This window comes from Schistocerca gregaria, chromosome 2, assembly GCF_023897955.1.
Source record: "Schistocerca gregaria isolate iqSchGreg1 chromosome 2, iqSchGreg1.2, whole genome shotgun sequence".
NCBI lineage: Eukaryota > Metazoa > Arthropoda > Insecta > Orthoptera > Acrididae > Schistocerca > Schistocerca gregaria.
In genome coordinates this window covers 507,693,114-507,715,393 of record NC_064921.1, presented here as the reverse complement: position 1 = coordinate 507,715,393, position 22,280 = coordinate 507,693,114, and the positions used below count along the sequence as shown (strand labels likewise).

At 40.0% G+C, this 22,280-nt stretch overlaps 1 protein-coding gene across 2 annotated transcripts in view; it reads right to left on the bottom strand.

Moving 5' to 3' along the window:
* Window positions 1–21,871, bottom strand: part of LOC126329050 (uncharacterized) — a 207,858-nt gene extending 185,987 nt beyond the window's left edge. Inside the window, exons 1-2 of one of the 2 annotated variants that reach the window (XM_049996093.1) lie at window positions 21,544–21,871; window positions 5,130–5,266 (exon numbers count right to left, since the gene is read on the bottom strand). The gene's annotated coding sequence lies outside the window, so the exon portion shown is untranslated. The remainder of the gene's footprint in view (window positions 1–5,129; window positions 5,267–21,543) is intronic. The other variant, XM_049996091.1, reaches the window with a different exon arrangement.
* Window positions 21,872–22,280: the final 409 nt, after the last annotated feature.

The following is a 22,280-nucleotide window of genomic DNA, read 5'->3' as shown; positions in this document are numbered from 1 at the left end:
TAGGGATCTAAATTCTTTTATCTAGTGCAGACATCTTGTGTATGGCAGGGGAGTTCTGGTGAGAACCAAACAGTCCATATTTAAGCACATTTCCTGCTGGTTACAACATACAGCTTGGAGTGCCGTGTGATTAACATGACTGGTTTGAGCAAGTTGCAAACATGTAAAGTGAAGTTTCTGTAATCAGCCTTGCAAAGGACTAGACACGATTAAATTAGGAATGAAGACATCACAGGAGATATACAAGTGGATCTGTCAATAGCAGAGGGACTGAGTACTGCACAGCTCATGTCATTTGGATATTTGAACGTGATGAAGGATAACTGCCTACCAAAGCAATACTTGGAAAGAAATATGCAGGAAAAATATCAATAGAACAAATCAGAAAAATATGGCTGGATCATATGAAGGAAGATCTGAAGACTAGAGGTGAAAAATAGGAAACAATATTAAGACGAGAAATATATCAAGACAGAGGAAAATGGAGGCAAACAGTTCATAAACACCCTACCTGGCTCGTTGAAAGGGTATGAAGATACAACAAAGGGTAGCATGAATGGTCACTAGTTTGTTCGACTCACAGGGGAGCACACAAAAACCCAGATCTTGAATTGCCAGATGCTTGAAGACAGATGCCAGTCATCCCTATAAGACTACTTACCAAAGGTCAAGAACAAATATTTGAGATATCTTTCAGCCCCCTATATATAGTTCTTCAAAATAGATTTAAGAAACCTGAACTTTTCAGAAGACCAATGCTTACTTCAGGGAACAAAGGCACTACTATACATTTTCCTGGCAGGCAACACTTTGTCATTACAGGAAAACATTATAAAGCAATACCCAGAAAGACATCTTCAAGGATCAAAAGAAAGAATTTTTAATTACTCATTGTTAATAACATGAAAAATTGTGTTAATTTATATGTAATTTCATTGTTATTTTTTGTCAATTTAATGTTTATTTTTGCAGATCTATTGTTATGTCTGCCAGTTTTCATTTTAGTTTCTGAGGCCTAATTTTAAAGTGCAGTATTTTCTTTATTTTTGTAATTTTGACATTGTTTTAGAGTGCTTTATTGAAAATGAAAGTATACAGTTTGTTCACAGCAAACAAGGGTTTGCTTGTTCTGTATTTACTTTGGGCCATAGGAACTTTGTGTCAGGCCCCAGCCAACATTAGCAGTCTTAACAGTACTGTATTTGTACATACCGTAGATGCTATGAAGTGACTGTCATGCCATACTGAATGGGGAATGGGATATTATGAGAAACCATTCATCTTAACCATAGATAACTATAGTCTAATGTGCCTGTTGTACAAATATGTGGAATATACAGTACTACAGACTGAGGGGGGTGAATGCATCTCCACAGAAATTACTGAAGGAGCTAGCAGTTATAGTGGAGTAATAATGCCCAAACCAAGTTTTATAACAGGTATTCTTACAGAAATTACCACTGCTAATTCTAGGTACTATTGTAAATTTTCTACGCTGTTGAGAGGTAGAAAAATAGGAAAAGTGTTGTCCAAACATTTTAAAACATTTGACAATGGAATAACAACAATATTCTGAAAAGGATAGTTACCACTCACAATACAGGGTGTTACAAAAAGGTATGGCCAAACTTCCAGGAAACATTCCTCACACATCTCCCTATAAACCAGGATGTTGTTCACCCTATTCAGAAATAATGTGCAAATTGAGGTGCACTTTATTATAGACATGTTTCCAGAGTAAGTTAGATGCACAGTATATTTTTTTTATTAAATATAGAATGAGACTTGACTGTAAACTTTCCCTTCCCCCACCTTTCTTCCTCTTAACACAACTGAGGCATTTGTTAAATAACTGATTACACACTAAAAATTAAAAAGAGGGTAAAATTACAGCCCAATAACTTTTTATTTTATATCTATACATGTGGTATCAGCTGCAAATTGTTTGCATGAAGACTGTTCATTAGTAAGTCTCACTAATTTTGCCTTCATGGTCTTTCCACAAAATATGCACAGGAGGAAACAATTTATTTGCTGTCTCTTCTAGGATCATATATTTCCAAATTTTAATGGTAAACTGCATCGAAATGCAGAATGTCTCTCTCTTAATCTCAGCGGCTTAAGTTGAGTGAGCATTTTTGTTACACGTTTGTACTTACTAAACAAACCTGTGACAAAATATGATGACCTTATTTGGATATTCTCTATTTCATCACTCCATCCTATCTGGTAAGGGTCCAGTAATTATGAGCAATACTCAAGTACTGGACGAAAAGGTGTTTTGTAATCTACATCTTTCATGGATGGACTATGTTTCAAAATGTTCAAATATGTATGAATTCCTAAGAGACCAAACTGTTGAGGTCATCGGTCCCTAGGCTTACACAGTACTTAAACTAAGTTATGCTAAGAACAACACACACACATGCCTGAGGGAGGCCTCAAACCTCTGGCGGGAGGGGCCATGCAATCCGTGACATGGTGCCTCAAACCGTGCAGCTACTCACACAACTGCTATGCTTCCTAAGTACTGCTGCAATGAATTTCAGTCTGGCATCAGCCTTTTCTGTGATAGTTTTATGCTGTCCTATCACTTGCAATTGTCACATATTGCATACTCCTAGGCATTTAACGACTGCTTCCAAAGACTGTCCAACAATCACATAATCATCCAATAGCGGGTATTTCCACCTGTTTATTTACAATAAGTTATATTTGCCTGTGTTTAGGGTTAGCTGCAATTCCATGAACCAAGTGTTGATCCTCTGCAGGTCTTCCTGCATTTTGCAACAACTTCGTAGTGTTGTGACATCTCTATACAGAACAGTGTCACCAATGAACAGTCATATGGAGCCTCTGATATAATCTATTAGTGCATTAGCTTCTGATGTAATCTACTAGTGGATTTATATATTATGTGAACAGTAATGGTCCTATAACATATTCTTTCCTATTTTCATGGAATTCTACAATCTAATCACAAAGCTGGTCTCATATTCCACACTAAGCACAATTTCTTTCATTAGGTGACTGTGCAGAATTGAACTGAACACCTTCTGCAAGTTGAGGTACATGGCTTCAATTTCGGCACCACTATCTACCCCTTCCGGGTTCTGGGTATTGTGTACAAACAGGGTGAGCTGTGCTCAACATGATCACTGTTTTAGGTCTCCATATTGATTACAACAGAAGAGATTTTCAGTCACCACAAGGTCACAATACACAAGAATTAGACATGGTCTAAAATTCTGCAATGGACTGGTGTCAATGATATAAGCCAATATTTGTGTGTATGTGTGTGTGCCTCTGATAACAGGAATAGCCTGTGGATTTTTGAAATCACTTAGAACACCCATTCCTCTAGTGACTTACAGCAAACAGACGCTACAAGAGTTTGCATATTCTATATAAAACATATTTTGACAGGCAAAAATGCCTTTCCTTTGTTAAGATGAATTAGTTGATTTTCTAGTTCATGGTCACTTATTTTAACATCTTTTATTTTGGCCTTTGTGTGACAATTTAAAGGAGGAAGCTCAGTATCTTCTTCCTCAATGAAACAATTCTGGAAAAAGGAACTTTGTATTGTGGCCTTCTCTCTATCATCCTCCATTTCAGTGCCAGTATAGTCACTGTGGGTCTCGATAGATCTCTTTGATCCATTTACGGATTCAATATAACACCATAATTTCTTAGGATTTTCTGTCAGACTGGTGACAGAATTTAACTATCAAATTTGTTAAATGTTAATTTTTGCTAAATTCAGTTTTTGTTTATCAATGAGGCTTTAGCTGCATTTAAATCTGTAGAGAAGCTCTCTTTGTTTTTGGTGCAGTTTTCTAACATTGCTGTCAAACGACAGTGGGTATTTTCCATCCTCTTGCTCAGTACATACTTGTCTAAAGTGTAACAACATTATGAGAAAGAAAGTTGCTACTCACCACATAGCAGAGATGCTGAGTCACAGATAAGCACACCAAAAAGATTCTCACAATTGAAGCTTTCGGCCATTAAGCCTTTCTCAACAATAGATGCACACACACACACACACACACACACACACACACACACACACACACACAAAACTGTAGTCTCAGACAACTGAAACCACACTGCATTTGCATGAGTGTGCCTGTGGGCGTATGTGCATCTATTGTTAACGAAGGCCTTAATGGCTGATAGCTTTAATTGTGAGAGTCCTTTTGTTGTGCCTGTCCGTAGCTCCGCATCTCTGCTATATAGTGAGTAGCAACTTTCCTTCTCATAATATTGTTACATACTATCCTGGATTTTCCATTGTCTAAAGTGCATCATACAACAATCTTGAACTTTGTTCATTTACACTCAACTTGTTCAGCCTCACTCACAGATGTATTCTTAATGTTGACTGCCCAAGCAATTTTCAATCTGATTCTTGTTGCACTTACTAAGCAGAAATATCATCTAATTTTTATTTCCATTCCCAAAGACACAACATCTAGCCAGTGATGATATAACGGCCTTATGATTAATCATTCTGTGCTCTACACTAACTGAGTCAAATAGTTCAAGCCTTTTGTAATGAAGGCAACTGAAATGTTACCCTAATGAGTCAGTTCTCTGAATAACTGCTGAAGCGAATTAACAGATGAAGGTTGAGAACAAGTTCACAAATCCCTGTCCCTGCTACCTGCCATAATCACTCAAGTCTCCCAGTCTACACTGGTAAGTTTAAAATCTTACCCTAATACTATAAAATGACCAGAAAATTTATAGCCAAGCTTCTTCAGATTTTCCCTGAAACGTTATGCCACTATTCTCCCCGAGGCAGTTGTATACCAGTATGGATACAGTGCCCTTTACACAATATTTTGAAAGATAATGTATGTAAGCACCCTATAAATTCTATATACAAGAACTATAACATGGATTTTACAGATTATCAAAAAATATCTTCAATGAAGGCTTACAACAAAACTTGGAACTAAACAATTATTGAGAAACATAAATTCTGTAACAGACACAATGCATATTACATGTAAACAAACCTCTGAGCAATAAATCATGGAAATAGCCATGTTAATTTCAATAACAAAACAAAAGATAAAAGTTACAAATTGTGCAAAATGTTAAATTATTAATTAAATTACCTTTGGAACTTTATGTCTCATCTGAAAACTTGGGAGACAGAAACAGTGAAATGCTTCCTAGTTTTCGTCAGTTCTATCCCAACCAGAAAATAGCTAGATTTGAAATATTCGTAGTAAAGCACAAAACTGCAAAACACCTGTTTGACAATCAGAATGGAAAACATACTGAAATCAATTTAAGTATAACACTGTCAATATGATATAAGCATCATATTCCTATAAATAAATATTGACATTATTCTCAATCTGTGTGTTTCACATTTTTCTAGTTTTTGTAATGGTATTAACCTGCTTCAAAAGTGTGTAAACTAAAACCAGAATAACAACTCCAGCCTGAACCAGGAGGTTTTACGAGGTCTTTGACATAATGATGCAGATGACGCAGTTGATTGTCATGTATGCTAAAGTGTTGATGATCACACTATAAACTGTTACCATCGCTAATATATGTGAATATCCTAATCATTTGCAAAAGTGTATCATAATCTGGAATTAAACCATCTGATGGAAAATGACAACATGGCCAAGACTATTTATTTAAAGGCAAATGTCAAACATAAACCTGCTACCAGACCCATTTTACAATCTTGCACATGAAGAAGAAGCAGCAGCGTGGGAGATTACTGTCAAAACTTCGACATCGTAATTAAAGTACAGTTAATTCAGCTACTCCTTCTTCACTTTGTCCAGATTGAGATACACTAAGATAGAAGACTAGTGCTAAAATTTGGTCATAACCAAAAGGTATTAGAACAGGTAAGTGAAGCAATGTTAGAGGTGATCCATAAAAGCACTCAATTATCATTTTTAATCCACCTTCAACACTTATCTCCAACAAAATTATTTCACATTTGAGCTCCATACTAAACCTCACTAGGCATTACATAAGATGTGTCTGAAAACTTTGGTGAATGGTCCCATATGTTAAAAAATTCAGTTGTTAAGATGAGGCACCCATTGAGAGATATGTCAGCAAGTGTGCAAATCACCAAAGAAAAGTAGTAGCTTGGTCACTAATGGAGTCATTGTAATTACTAAGGTCACTGCAAAATGGAGTGCAAAATGGAGCAACACATTGATACAGATTTTGGGTTCAAGTTAAGGAAAATGGTGATGGAGACTCATGAAATATTAGTGCAAGTATACAGTGTTGATGCTTTGAGCAGGAGTGTGTGTCTGAGTGGTTTACACACTTTAGATATGGAAAAGAAGTTGTCGAAGATGAGCCACATTTGGGTCAACAACCAACAAGCACAATCTCAGACAGCATTGAACAGACTTTATGGATGTTTGTCGATGATGGGCATCAATCTTTGAGAATGATAGCAGAAGAATTGAAGATAAGGAAATACAGTGCAAGCACTATTGTTCAGGATAATCTAAAAAGGTGGAATATTTGTGCCCAGTTTGTATCACACATGCTGACAGATGAGCTGAAACAAACCCAACTGGAAAAATGCATGACTGTAATCCACAGTTTATGAATACCATCATTATAGGAGATGAGACCTGATGCTACCAATACAATATGGAGACCAAGCAACAGTCAATTGAATGTAAATAAGTTATACACAACTGCAACCAGTCCCTTTTTTGAATAATAATGCTTTATTCCATAAACCGGTTTTAAAACCTTTTCAGGTTCATCTTCAGATGGTTTTGGGAGGATCCGGGAAGTTACATCATTACTGGTAGTAGCATAATAATGGGTGCTGGTTCTATGGCAGAAATATGGGTCATACTTTAATGTATCGCCATGACTATAGCTCATCTGTCGATATGGATGTAAATTTAGTTTTTGCTTACTTTGACAGTATAGGCGGCTTTTTTTTGGATATGTCTGCCTCCATTTTGATGTCCAGAACACTTTCACACGATGGAGGCAGACATATCCTAAAAAAGCCGCCTATACTGTCACAGTAAGTAAAAACTAAATTTACATCCATATCGACAGATAAGCTATAGTCATGGCGATACATTAAAGTATGACCCATCTTTCTGCCATAGAACCAGCACCCAGCATTATGCTACTACCAGTAATGATGTAACTTCCCGGATCCTCCCGAAACCATTTGAAGTGGTTTCCATGTTTATGGAATAAAGCATTATTATTAAAAAAAGTGACTGGTTGCAGTTGTGTATAACTTATTTACATTCAACATACAGTCATGGCTTTAAAATATCCGTAATGGATGAGCATAACAGTCAATTGCATGGTGATCATCATCTTCCCTGCCCCCAAAATAAAGTCGACTGGTAAAATCCAAGAAGGTTAAGATGATGTTGATACATTTTTTGAGAGCAAAGGGCTTGATCCATCATGAATTTCTACCTGGGAGTCAAACTATCAAATAGAAGCTTATGAGGGAATTTTTAAATGACTGTAGCAATGCATCTGGTAGTTTTGACAGGATCTGAGCAGGAGTGTACAGTGGAATTTCCTCCATGGAAACACTCATTCCCACAGTGCAATCCATGTGGTCTACGTTCTCACTCAATGTGACTGTTCTTGTACAGCCTCCTTATTCTCCAGTTTGGGCATCAGCAGACTTATTTTTGTTTCTTCACCTTAAATTAGCCCTGAAAGGCTTACACCTCGCAGACATAGAGATATCCAACAACAATTGGCCAAGGAGCTTCAAGCGATTCCACAAGAAGCATTTGCTAACTATTTCTGACAGCTTTGAAACTAATGTCATGAGTGTCCAGCCTATGTTTGCAATAAAAATTCCACTCAGAATTGGGAATTTCATTGCTATTAACATTCATGATATAACTTGTGAAAAACTGAAGACTCACTTCTGCAACAACTGTGTAAAGGAGGTGTGCTACATCCTGAAAAAACTTGATGAATTACACCACAAGAAATAATGACTGCTTAATACTCTCTCCTTTCTCCTGATGTGCTGTGGTAAACAAGTTGTACCAATCTTTGCATCAGTAACACACATTAAAACACCAAGAGCAGATAGAATTAAGCATCCTGACCAGCAGACTCAGTCCCTGTGCATGGGAGTGGGTGGACAGCACTGTGTGGTCTAGAGCTAAGTCCATTAAGAATACAGCCACAGCATAAAAATCTCTTGAATACTGGTTACCATGCAACTCAAAGAATCACACAAGGATGGTCATCAACTTAGCCACCAAAGAACCACATACCAACTCCCTGTCAGTCCCCAGCAATAAAAGCACACAAGCTGTGGCTAGACATTCTCCTAAAGCAGCTAAAAAACTCTTACATTTATGCTTAACTGACAAAGATCAGCATGTCAAGAAACAGAGGAGGCAGCCTTGAGGATTTGAGGGAAGACAATGTATGATCATTCCTCCAGCAAACCAGTGCTATGAGTCCACATTGCTACAAAAAGAGCTCTACAAGGAAAAGATGAAAAACTTTATGACCAACCCTATCAATGGCACATCAAAGTAAGATATCACTAAGAATGTCTACAAGAGAATGTTGACAGTTTTTCAGGTGCCTGATCTGCTGAAAGAGGCAACCAGGAAGTTATGTCTTTAAGGACTTATGCCTCAAATAACACATAAGTATTCTCAAATTCATAAAGAATGTGTACTCCTTTGTACCATAATCAGCAAATTTGGGGCTCCACATATGGTCTTTCAAAGTACTAGAAGGACATTCTCATTATGTATGTTCCCAATCCAAACCCCATGTCCATAGCTCACAGGTGTTTCTACTGTGGCTTAGTCAATTTAACTTCATGACACTGATACACCAACATTTGATATGGTCCTAATTGCCTGGCACACCAGATGAATCTGTAAAGCTAATCATTAGAACAATTAATGACAGACCTCTTTAGGCATGTTTTTAGCCATGTGTATTTTCTCTTGGGTGGTGAATGCTACTTTATAAAAAGACCAATAGGGTAACATCTTATCCCTGACATCACAACCAGCAGATGGAACATTTTAAAAATGAAGCAATGAAATCAGTCATTTGGAAGACAGCTTGCCCTTTTTCTATTTACAATTTGGTCACACAAAGAGACAAATTAGAAAATTTTCTATACCATCTAAATTCAGTACATTATAACATAACTCTTACCCAGTCAACCACACTATAGAGAAGTTTAGCCATTGAGCAGCCATGCCATTTTTCATAACATTAGCAGGTGCACAGCATACTTTGTACACATGTAAAGAATAGCTGTCTTTATGTTACCAAGGTAAACATGTATAAGCAAAACTATTTAATCTTAGTTTAACTAAACAATGATAAAATAAACTAATACAATATGAGATAAAACACTGTTTAATTAAACAGTAATGAAATAACTACTTATTTGATTACCAATTATCTTATCTTGTTGTGGGCTTGTGCCGCAAGCTTGTATTCTGTTGTATTTTTTTTTTTTTTTTCCCCACACAAGATAATTTTCTCTCACCTACTGGTAGCCTACTGTTCTTTATGTTACTGCTGCCCACTTCCATGTATGATGACACAGTTTATCACTGTGTTAGCTGAAACAATGTTGAAGGATTGAAGGAATAGGTATGGGCTCATAATTGTGAAACAACAATGAAGTGGTGCAAAGCAATTTTATTTGCAGTTGGCGCACTTTATACACAGGTTTGCCATCTCGAGGCTTAAGGGGTGGTGCATATTCCACTTACCTGGCAATATTATAACTCTCCATTTAGTATGTAAATGTCATTTTGGATTAAAAGTTAAATTTCCTTACAAATATAAGCTAGTTGAGAAACTAACATAGTCATGCTGAAAATTATAGCATTAAAAATATTATAGGAACCCTCAGGCAGAAAACAAATAATGGCATAAGTAAAGGCAAAAATCATCATATAACTGAGTCTTAGACAGGCGCACAAACAGGAATATCCTACCCAAGATCTTTCCCACCCCTTCTAAAGTGGTATTCCACTGTCTATCCAACCTACTCAATTTTCTGGTCCATCCCCATACCACTCCCATTCCCAACCCTGTGCCACAGGGGTTATAACCGTCCTGGAAGACCCAGGGACATGTGCCAGTTCACTCTCCCAACACTTTGTACTCCAGTCTGGTTGCAGGCTTTTCCTATCCCATCGGAGGCAGAGCCACCTGTGAAAGGAGCATCCTGCTGCAGTCACTGTACAGCTTTTTGTGTCAGCATGACAACCAGCCAGCTGTCCATTAGAACAAATGGCCACAGGCAAATTGTGGCCAAGAACAAAGTTGACCATCCAATGGCACAACATGCTTGAATCCAATGGCTGCTTCACAATGCTTGCCATCTCTATTCTCCCTCAAACACCAGTTTTTCTGAATTATGAAGAGAGAAAGAGAGAGAAAGGGGAGGGGGGCAGGAGGGAGAATGTATATATGTGAGAATGTATGTGTCTGTGTATGGTGTATGTACGTATGTTTACAAATGTCTGCTTGTGTCTGTGTATGTGCGGATGGATATGTGTGTGTGTGCGAGTGTACACCTGTCCTTCTTTTCCCCATAAGGTAAGTCTTTCTGCTCTTGGGATTGGAATGACTCCTTAACCTCTCCCTTAAAACCCACATCCTTTCGTCTTTCCCTCTCCTTCCCTCTTTCCTAATGAAGCAACCGTTGGTTTGCAAAAGCTTGAATTTTGTGTGTATGTTTGTGTTTGTTTGTGTGCCTATCAACCTGCCAGCGCTTCCGTTTGGTAAGTCACATCTTCTTTGTTTTTAGATATGTTTATGTATATACATATTTATGAAGGTTGTTGAGATTGTAGAGGAATGCAGATAGAGTGTCCTCATCCTCGATCCAGATTGCAAAGATGTCATCAATGAATCTGAACCAGGTGAGGGGTTATGGATTCTGGGTGGTTGGGAAGGATTCCTCTATACGGCCCATGAATAAACTGCTACAGGATGATGCCATATAGGTGCCCATTACCGTAACCTGGATTTGTTTGTAGGTGATGCCTTCAAAGGAGAAGCACTTGTGGGGTGAGGATACAGTTGGTCATAGTAACCAGGAAAGAGGTGGTAGGTTTAGAATTTATCAGGTATTGGGAAAGGTAGTGTTCGATAGTGTCAAAGCTGTGGTCTTTAGGAATGTTAGTCTAAAGGAAGGTGGCATGAACAGTGACAAGCAGAGTACCAAGTCATAAAGGAACAGGAACTGTGCAGTCAGTGGAGGAAATGGTTCGTATCTTTTGCAGATGACAGGCTGAAGCCGTTGCTCTATGAAAGAAGAGATTTTCTCAGTGAAGGCAAGTAACCAGCCACAATGGGGCATCGTGGGTGGTTGTGTTTGTGGAGTTAGGAAGCACATAGATAGTAGGAGTGGAGGGAGTGGTAGGGGTGAGGAGAGAGATGGACTCTAGGGAGAGGTTCTAGGATGGACCTAAGGATTTGAGAAGAGACTGGAGTTCCTACTGGATTTCTGAATTGGGGTTACTGTGACTAGTTTTGTAGGTGGATGAATCTGACAGCTGGTAGAGTCCTTCTGCGAGGTAGTCCTTGTGGTTCAAAACAACAGTTGTGGAGTCTTTGTCAGCAGGTACGTTTATATGACTTTTTAGGTCGTGGATTGTGGTTCTTTCTGAGAATGTAAGGTTAGCCTGCATGTTGAGAGATTTGAGGAATGATGGTGAGACCAGGTTCGAGGTTAAGAAACTCTGGAAAGTCAACAGGAGTAATTTGGGGGCACTAGGGTGCAGGGGAACAGTAGCACCGTCATAGACAATATTTTTATTCGTTCTTCATTACTAGATGGGCATTCTGTTAGTTAAAGGGTGAATGGCCTTTCAGACCATGATGCACAAATTTTAACACTAAAAGGTTTTTGTACTCAAACCAATGTCATATTTAATTACAAACTACATAGGAAAGTTAATCCAACAGCAATAGAGAGTTTTTCAAAACTTGTCAAGGAACAAGAGTGGCAAGATGTTTATAGTGCAGATAATATAGATGATAAATACAATGCTTTCCATAACACATTTCTCATGCTCTTACAGAGTTGCTTTCCATTAGAACATTCTAAATGGGGTACTAGCAGTAATGGACAGGCCCTGGTTGGCTGACTAGCAGTATAAGAATATCATGTAGAACAAAGCGGGAATTATATCAAAATGTTAGAAGTAGTCACAATCAAACTACAGTAGCCCATTACAAACAGTATTGTAAGGTGCTTAAAAATGTTATTAGCAAGGCAAAAAGTATGTGGTATGCAAATAGAATAGCTAATTCACAGGATAAAATTAAAGCCATATGGTCAGTTGTGAAGGAAGTGTCTGGTCAGCAGCACAAGGTTGATGATATAAAGTCAGTTCGCAGTAATAATATTTCTGTTACTGATAAATCAGATAGATGTACAGTATTTAACAACCATTTTCTGAGCATTGATGATGAATTAAATAAAAATTTAGTTTCTACAGGAAATCATATAAATTTCTTAGCAAATACCTTTCCGAGATTGACGTCTGAAATACTCCTATGTGATACAGACAAGAGGGAGATTGAGTCAATAATTAAATCACTGAAGATTAAGGACTCTCAGGGTTATGATGGAGTGTCTAGCAGAATATTAAAGTACTGTGTTGCACATGTTATCCCTGTATTTAGCCTTATTTGTAATTTTTCCTTTAGGAATGGTCAGTTTCCTGAGTGATTAAAGTACTCAGTAGCAAAGCCGCTTTATAAAAACGGAGAAAGGGATAATGTAGATAATTTTAGACCTATTTCTATGACATCAGTGTTTCCAAAAGTTATCGAAAAGGCTGTGCATGTAAGGTTAATTGATCATTTTATATCACACGATTTGCTATCAAATGTACAGTTCGGCTTTAGAAGGCGTTTGACAACTGAAAATGCTATATTCTCTTTTCTCTGTGAGGTACTGGATGGGCTAAACAAAAAGTTTCGAATGTTTGGCGTATTTTTTGATTTAACAAAGGCATTTGACTGTGTTGATCTCACAGTATTGCTCCAGAAGTTCGACCATTACGGAATAAGGGGAGTAGCAAAAAGGTGTATAGTATACTGCTGCATTCATTTTCAATAAGCTGCCACTCGAATTCAAAAATCTTAGCAGTAATCCACGTGCTTTCAAATCGAAACTGGAGAGTTTCCTTATGGGTCACTCCTTCTATTCTGTTGAGGAGTTCCTTGAAAAATTAAGTTGATTCTCATTGTATTGCTGATAGTGTTTGCTTAAACTTATGGACTGATTTTCTTTCAGGTTCATGAACATTTATTTTTATCTGTTATTACTTTTATGTTGTTAGTTCATGTACTGACACGTTCCATGACCTTGGAGATTTGCTCCTCAATTTGGTCTGACGGAACTTGACATGTAAATAAAATAAATAAAAAAATAGTGGGGTGAGCTGAGTTGGGCAGGGTTCAACAATGGGCTGTGGTTGAGTCTGTTTTGTAGCATTGGTGTTTCCATTGCACTGATCGGGAGAAGGAGAGAAGGTCTTTAGCAAGTTCAGCTTGACTGAATTTGGGAGTGGGTCAAAATGTGAGGCCTTTGGAATGGACTGATACTTCTGTGGGGCTAAGGCTTTTGAAGGAAAGGTTCATGACTGTGTTCTTGGTCTGCTTAGACTCTCGATTCTGTATGGAGGTAGTTTTAGAGGGTGGGATAACTATAGTAGGTTTGCAAGGCAGGATTTGTCAGTTTGGGCGGGATGTGGGCAGGTTTGGAGGTTGTTGTAGAGATGATGGATAGTGATAGTCCAATGTGGGAGTAGAAGGTGAACAGGGTAGAGAGTTTTTTGAGGTGGTGTTGTACATGCTGCTCTAGTTTCTGGAGAGCAAGAGTTTCCATGTGCGATATAGGATCCAGGAATTAGGGATTACATAGCAGCAGAATTTTATGCATGGAGAGGAGGTATTGCAAATGAGGTTTGGGCCTGATTGACATGCTTTTGCAGGACTATGTTGCTGAGGGTTTAGGACTGGCAGAATCTGAACAGATGAAGGTCATTTTGAAAGGAGTAATTACAGCTGGAAAGGGGTAATTTAGTGGTAAGGCCATTTGGGGGGATTTCAAGAGCCAAGCAACAATGCAGGAACAGTACATGGACTGGGTTTTGGCTAAGAATAAGGAAATGCCTCTGTACTGGTGCAGATGGAAGGAGTGAGGATCCACGGTGGAGGTAAAAATGCAAAACAATGCGTAAATAACATAGAAATACATGCGAAAAAATTTCATAAAATACACCAAAATACATAGGTAAACTCAGGAGCAGAACAGAATAGACGAAGTGTGGGGAAACGGAATAAAATCCATTAGGCAAAATCAAACAATGGAAAATACAACATGGAATGATGACAGAATTTTGAAAAGGATGGATTACTACTCACCATATAGCAGAGATGCTGAGTCACAGATATGGAAGACAAAAATACAGTCAAACAATAGGCTTTCAGCCAAAAGGGACTTCATCCAAATTAGACAACATACATATGCACACACTCGCAAATGCAATTTATATGCACATGACCACAGTCTCTAGCTGCCAGGGCCATACTACTAGCAGCAGCATGTGACAGGAGAATCAATTTGGGTGGTGGGGGTAAAGAGGAGGCTGGGGTGAGGAGGGAGAGGATGGCAGGGTGGGGTGGGGGACAGTAAAGTGCTGCTTGTGGGAGCATGCAGGGATGAGGTGGAAAGAAGGTACGGCATCTAGGGAGGTTAAACTTTGGGCAGATGGAGGGGGAGGGGGGTGGAGGGAAGAAAGCACAGCAGAAAAGGAGAGAAGTAAGAAGACTGTGGGTGTGTTCATGGAGACAGACAGCTTTTTGGCTGCTAAGCCCACACAGAATGCAGCACAGTGGTTGCACCTTAGCTTGTAAATCATGAGACTGGGATAGGTGATGGTTGTGACCGGAATGGAGTAGGTAGTGGTGAGAGGATGTATGGGACTGGTCTTTCATCTGTGACTGTTACAGAGATATAAGCCATGACACAAGAGGTTGGGAGCAGGGATTGTGTAGGGATGTGCGAAGATATTGTGTAGTTTCTGTGGATAGCAGAAAATCACTTTGGAAGGGATGGGGAAGATAGTGGATGGGACATTTCTCATTTCAGAACATGACAAGAGGTATGAAAACCTTGGGGGAGATTGAGATTCAGTTGCACCAGTCCTGAGTGGTACTGAGTCACAAGGAGAATGCTCCTCAGTGGCTGGACAATGTGAATTTGAGGGGTGGAGGATGACTGGAGAGATAAGGCATCGAAGATCTGTTTCTCTATAAGGTTGGGAGAGCAATTACAATTTGTGAAGGCCTCAGAGAGACTCTTGGTATGTTTCAGGAGGGATCATCACTACAGATACAAAAGCTACAGGTGGTTAGGCTGTAAGCAAAGGACTTCTTGGGATGGTATGGGTGGCAGGTGTCAAAGCAAATGTATTCCTGGTGGTTGGCAGATTTGACATGGACGATGAAACTGATGCAGCCATCTTTGAGGTGGAGATCAATATCAAGGAACATGACTTGTTGGGTAGGGGTGGACCAGATGAAGTGAATGGGGCAGAAGGTGTTGGCCAGTTACTGTGCCCTCACTGAGAGAATCTCTGCTTTCTGTAACTTACCCTCTTATACAGAAGATAGCAACCATTTCCTCCAATGACTCTGTAGGGTCCCTTTCCTTTACCACCCAGTGCCCTGCTCATCAATACTGATGGCACCTCCTTTTACACTAACTTTCCTAATGCCTATGGCCTTGCCACTATTGAACACAACTTTCTCTAACACCTCATGAACTTCAAACCTACAGCCTCCTTCCTGGTCACCATTCCCAACTGTATCCTCACCCACACTTACTTCTCCTCTGAAGGCATCGCCTACAAACAAATCTGGGGTATGGCAATGAGCACCCACATGGCACCATACTCTGCCAAACTATTTATGGGCCATACAGAAGAATCCTTTCTAACCACATAGAATTCCAAACCCCCCGCCTGGTCAGATTCATTGATGACATGTTCATGATCTGGACTGAGTGAGAGAAAACCCTATCCACATTCCTCCAGAGCCTCAACACCTTCTCCCCCATTCATTTCACCTGTTCCTCCTCAACCCAATGAGTCAACTTCCTTGGTGTGGACACTCACCTGTACCTCCATCCACATCAAAGCTACCAACCATTAGCAACACCTCCACTTTGACAGCTGCTATGCATTCCATATCAAGAAACCCCTTCTACACAGATTAGCAACCTATGGGCACCATGTCTGCAGTGACAAGTGATCCCTCTCCAAATATGCCGAGAGTCTGTTTGAGGCCTTCACAGATCATTATTGCCCTCTCAAACTTTCCTCTTGTGACTCAGTACAACCCAGGACTGGAGCATGGGTTTGACTACCTTTCGTCATGCTCTGTAATGAGGAATGTCCCACTCGTTATCCTTCCCACCTCTCCCACAGCGGTTTTCCACTGCCAACCAAACCTACACAATATCATCATCCATCATTACACAATCCCTGCTCCCAATCCCATGCCCCATGGCTCATGTTCCTGTAACACACCTAGATGCAAGACCTGTCCCATACATCCTCCCACCACCACTACTCTGGTACAGTCACTAGCATCACCTATCACATCAAGAACAGGGCTACCTTGAATCCAGTCATGTGGCTTACAAGCTAACCAGCAACCATTGTGCTGTGCTTTACATTGGCATTACAACCATCAGGCTGTCTGTCCACATGAATGACCACTGACAAACTGCGGCCAAGAAACAGTTGGACCATCCAGTTGCTGAGCACATTGCCCAACACAACAATCATTATTTTAATCACTGCTCCAGAGCCTTTACCATCTGGATCCTGAATTGTGCAGGTGAGTACTTTCCCTGCAATACATCATTTGTTCCAGCAACCTTCCTGGCCTCAACCTTCATTAGTCATTGTCATACACTCACCTATTCCTTTCCCTGTTCTCACTCCATCACTGCACAGCCCTCTATTCCACCAACACAGCCACAGTCTTTTTACTTCTTTCCTTCTCTGTGCCCTTCCCCCTATCCCCCGCCATCCTTGTAACCTCCCAACTGCGCCAAGCTGCCCTACCCTCTCTCTACCTCATTACTGCATGCTCCCTCAAGCAGCACTTTATCATCCCTCACCCCTACTGTGCTATCCCTCCCCCTCCTCACCCCATACTCCTCCTTAGTCCCACCACCCAAATTGCTTCTCCCATTATGTGCTGCAGCTGGCAGTTTGGCCTCAGCAGCCAGAGACTGTGGTCATGTGTATCTGAGTTGTGTTTTCATGAGTTTGCATGTGTACGTTATCTCATTCATATGAAGGCCTTTTTGGCCGAAAGCTTACTTGTCTGACAGTATTTTTGTTGTGCTAATCTGCAATTTAATGTCTCCACTATACTGAGAGTAACAATTTATTCTTTTCATAATGTTAATCTTCATATACACTGCTTTATTAACAAGGTCTATCATTTTTAAATGCAATAACATCATACATCTTTACACAGTTTGTATCTACCATATGGTGTACCTACACACATTTTGTTTCTGTTTCACCATACATAAGAACACATTTATTGATTAACTAATTAGGTTTTTTCCATAGTTTTGCCTGTAACTCCAGCACAGCTATGAACAGATACAAGCAGTATTTATTTAAATTTGTAGTATTTTTCAGAGCTTGAGTCATGTTTAGGTCAAAATAACAATAGGTACTAGACCTTCAGCAGTCCACGATTGAATGTGTGAAACTGACTAATTGACAGAAACAAGTTTTGATTGATAATCTCGTCATTGGGTGACATTTATACGCCATACCTAGACATATAACCAATACACATTACAGTTCGTTTTCGGCTCACAAGGATTTCACAGTGACGTTTCTCTAATGCCCTTTTCTCATTTGACAGACCACATATATTTTCTCATGGTGCAAATGTAATAAAGAATACACCCATTTTGTTTGCTTTGGACGGTTCATGTATGTTTTTCATCTGAAGTGAGGAGTATAACGTGGTTCTGTTTTCAGACAGCACTCTTCCTCCTCTGGATAACATTTGCAGCTGTAGACCTATACTCTGCATCCTTACTTTTTGTCTCACATCTTCCACAGTCTCACAAAATACAGATCCGTTAGAGACCATCTGATTCCTCCAATAGGTCATTTTCGTCCCGCCAGTGCTACTTTAGGACGGTAAGATCGTGCACTCAACTTCCGTTCTGCGTCACGGTTATCCTAAATGCCCCGTAAATGATCCAACGTGTTTGACAAAATCGCTCTTACAGGGTGTTTCAAAAATGACCAGTATATTTGTAACGGCAATACAAAGTAAACGAGCAGCGATAGAAATACACCGTTTGTTGCAATATGCTTGGGACAACAGTACATTTTCAGGCAGACAAACTTTCGAAATTACAGTAGTTACATTTGTCAACAACAGATGGCGCTGCGGTCTGGGAAACTCTATAGTACGATATTTTCCACATATCCACCATGCGTAGCAATAATATGGCGTAATCTCTGAATGAAATTACCCGAAACCTTTGACATCGTATCTGGTGGAATGGCTTCACATGCAAATGAGATGTACTGCTTCAGCTGTTCAATTGTTTCTGGATTCTGACGGTACACCTGGTCTTTCAAGTGTCCCCACAGAATGAAGTCACAGGGGTTCATGACTGGCGAATAGGGAGGCCAATCCACACCGCTTCCTGTATGTTTCGGATAGCCCAAAGCAATCACATGATCATTGAAATATTCATTCAGGAAATTAAAGATGTCGGCCATGCGATGTGGCCGGGCACCATCTTGCATAAACCACGAGGTGTTCGCAGTGTCATCTAAGGCAGTTTGTACCGCCACAAATTCACGAAGAATGTCCAGATAGCGTGATGCAGTAATCGTTTCGGATCTGAAAAATGGGCCAATGATTCCTTTGGAAGAAATGGCGGCCCAGACCAGTGCTTTTTGAGGATGCAGGGACGATGGGACTGCAACATGGGGCTTTTCGGTTCCCCATATGCGCCAGTTCTGTTTATTGACGAAGCCGTCCAGGTAAAAATAAGCTTCGTCAGTAAACCAAATGCTGCCCACATGCATATCGCCGTCATCAATCCTGTGCACTATATCGTTAGCGAATGTCTCTCGTGCAGCAATGGTAGTGGCGCTGAGGGGTTGCCGCGTTTGAATTTTGTATGGATAGAGGTGTAAACTCTGGCGCATGAGACGATACATGGACGTTGGCGTCATTTGAACCGCAGCTGCAACACAGCGAACGGAAACCCGAGGCCGCTGTTGGATCACCTGCTGCACTAGCTGCGCGTTGCCCTCTGTGGTTGCCGTACGCAGTCGCCCTACCTTTCCAGCACGTTCATCCGTCACGTTCCCAGTCCGTTCAAATTTTTCAAACAGATCCTTTATTGTATCGCTTTTCAGTCCTTTGGTTACATTAAACCTCCGTTGAAAACGTCGTCTTGTTGCAACAACACTGTGTTCTGGGCGGTGGAATTCCAACACCAGCAAAATCCTCTGTTGTAAGGAATAAACCATGTTGTCCACAGCACACTTGCACGTTGTGAACAGCACACGCTTACAGCAGAAAGACGACGTACAGAATGGTGCACCCACAGACTGCGTTGTCTTCTATATCTTTCACATCACTTGTAGCGCCATCTGTTGTTGAAAATTGTAACTACTGTAATTTCGAAAGTTTGTCCGCCTGAAAATGTACTGTTGTCCCAAGCATATTGCAACAAACGGTGTATTTCTATCGCTGCTCGTTTAGTTTTTATTGCCGTTTCAAATATACCGGTCATTTTTGAAACACCCTGTATCTAGCCACGTTCCATCAATGTTTGTCAGTTTAGCTTCTCAAACAGACGATGCTAGTGTTCATGAGTATTTCGACAGTAGTGAGAACGGTCACAAATGCACACAAAGCAGCCCTGGCATTGATTTTGGCGCTGTGTTTGAAGAAGAAAACATGACCCTTGTCCAGGGAATGATTAAAATGAGAGATTTACCCACGGAAATCTGCCAAAGGAAATATTACTCTCAGAACGCGATGATTACATCAACTTTCTTTGAATGGACAAAGCAACATTTAAAGCTTGTTAAGGCCGTCCTGGAAGGGCAAACTTGTCTGTCAAGTTCGCTCTTACCTAGCTGCGGATGTGTCAAAACAAGACTGTACATGTAGCAAGAATGCTTATCAGTTGAACCTTACTTTGGAAGCACACGATTTTCGTGTATGCTATGTTTGGGCACTAGTGGGAAAAGGCTACAAATGCAGATAAAGCATTTCTAGTAGCACCACAGCCTGGTAGCACGGAGAGCTGTTTCAATCCATCCCTCGGACTGAAGATCGCAACAACAACATTGACTACCGGTATGGCATACTGTTTAAAAGAAGACGCAAATACGACGTTGGTCCAGCGAATGGTTTAAATAAGAGAGAAAAATACAACTGAAAACCTATTTATGGAAATGTTTCACTCAGAACCTGATGATTACATCAACTTTCTGCTGATGGACAGTGAAACGCTTATTAACTTGTTTAGCGTTACTGAGCATTCACATTGAAAAAGAAGACACAACCATACGAAAATTTATTATCTTCTACGCGGTCGCTAATGAAAGTTCATTAAAATACAGCTTGGGAACACATAGCCCACATCGTCCAGGGAAGAATCGTTCGATTATTTTATTTCATTCCACTCCCAAGAGCGATTACCTTAATGTTTGATCCCCTCCCTAAATTATCCAGTCCACTCCCGCTTGTATGTTACTGTTTGCGTAAAATACTGATTTCATTCTATAACCTCTTTTTGCGTGATACATGACTGGAAAAGCTGCGATACCTCTACAAATTTTGGTAACTGTCAGTGGCATTTTGTAGTTATACTTTATCGTAGTTTCCACAGTTGCGGAAACTCGCGAAACAATGACATAAATTCTAATAAATCAAATTTCCGCTAAACATATACGATAAAACAACGAAACAGACAACGTCCGCTATCTAGTCAAACTTTTCGTCAATCGGAGCTCCTTACAAACGCGTCATAACATCTATGATTGACAAACAAGTCAAACACCACTATATACGGTCAAATATTTGGCAAGCATGGCCAAATTTGACAAATTGTTTGATCGTTTACTGGGGCCTTAACAGTTTACCACTGTCGACGAGTAGGAAGCAACTCCTGCGTTACCATTACCGGTACTCGTCAAACTAAATTGAATATACGTTTGCACGGCCAGTACAGCACTTAATGTAAAAGCGCCGACTTGATTTCTAATGTATGCTACCCCTGAGATCGGACTGGTGTTCGCTGCATTTCTGATCTCTAATAATCACAGCCTACACTTCAGTGATCTGAGAAGTTGGAGTGTTGCCAGACGCTACATGTCTGTATGCGCCACAGAAAGAGGTGCCCATTTAAGACAACAGAAACAGTTCATAACAGTATACCTTAATTTAGCTGCTAGCGAGTCTTCACTGGCACCATCCGTCAAAACCACAGTTAACCTATCTTCTCTGGTTATGTAGTTTTCATAGCTGTGAATGTTGTTTCGTCGCGAATGATACTGCCGATACTTTGCTTGAATCTATTCCGAGTGATTTTGTTATAGTTTTAGTTCCCTTGCCCGTCAAAATATTTCTTCTCCAATAATTATCACACATCATTGTTATGTATGTAACGGTCTTGATCCATATTATACTTGTTAGTTATAGTCACACTGTTCGAAAGTTTCTTGACGACGTCGTGGTGTAACGATTGTAGTTTTTGGCTAGTAATGCCAAGGTTCTGGGTTCAATTCCCAGTACCCCACCTAAGTTTTTTATGTGGTGGAAATATCTGGAAGGGGGTTCCTTCTACCTTGGGAAACCAACAGAAAAGCTACTTGAATATAAAAGGAGCATAACTGACACGCAAATCGCTGACGTAACGGTTTACGCCGAAAGGCTTGCTTTAGGATAGGTGACATTTTTTAACAGCAGAAGCATGAGCCTTTATTTTTTCGGGTTAGTGAGCGAGATGCTCTATGCATTACAATTACAGATCTTACTCATTCCAAGATTCCAGACCAGTTCTATAGAATTTAGATAGAAACTGTGTGGCAGAACTAGGAACAGTAGGAAGGGAACCTTTCCTTGCAAGATTTTTTCACTATAGTGTGGCGTTGCCAATATGCGTTCAGTCCTGT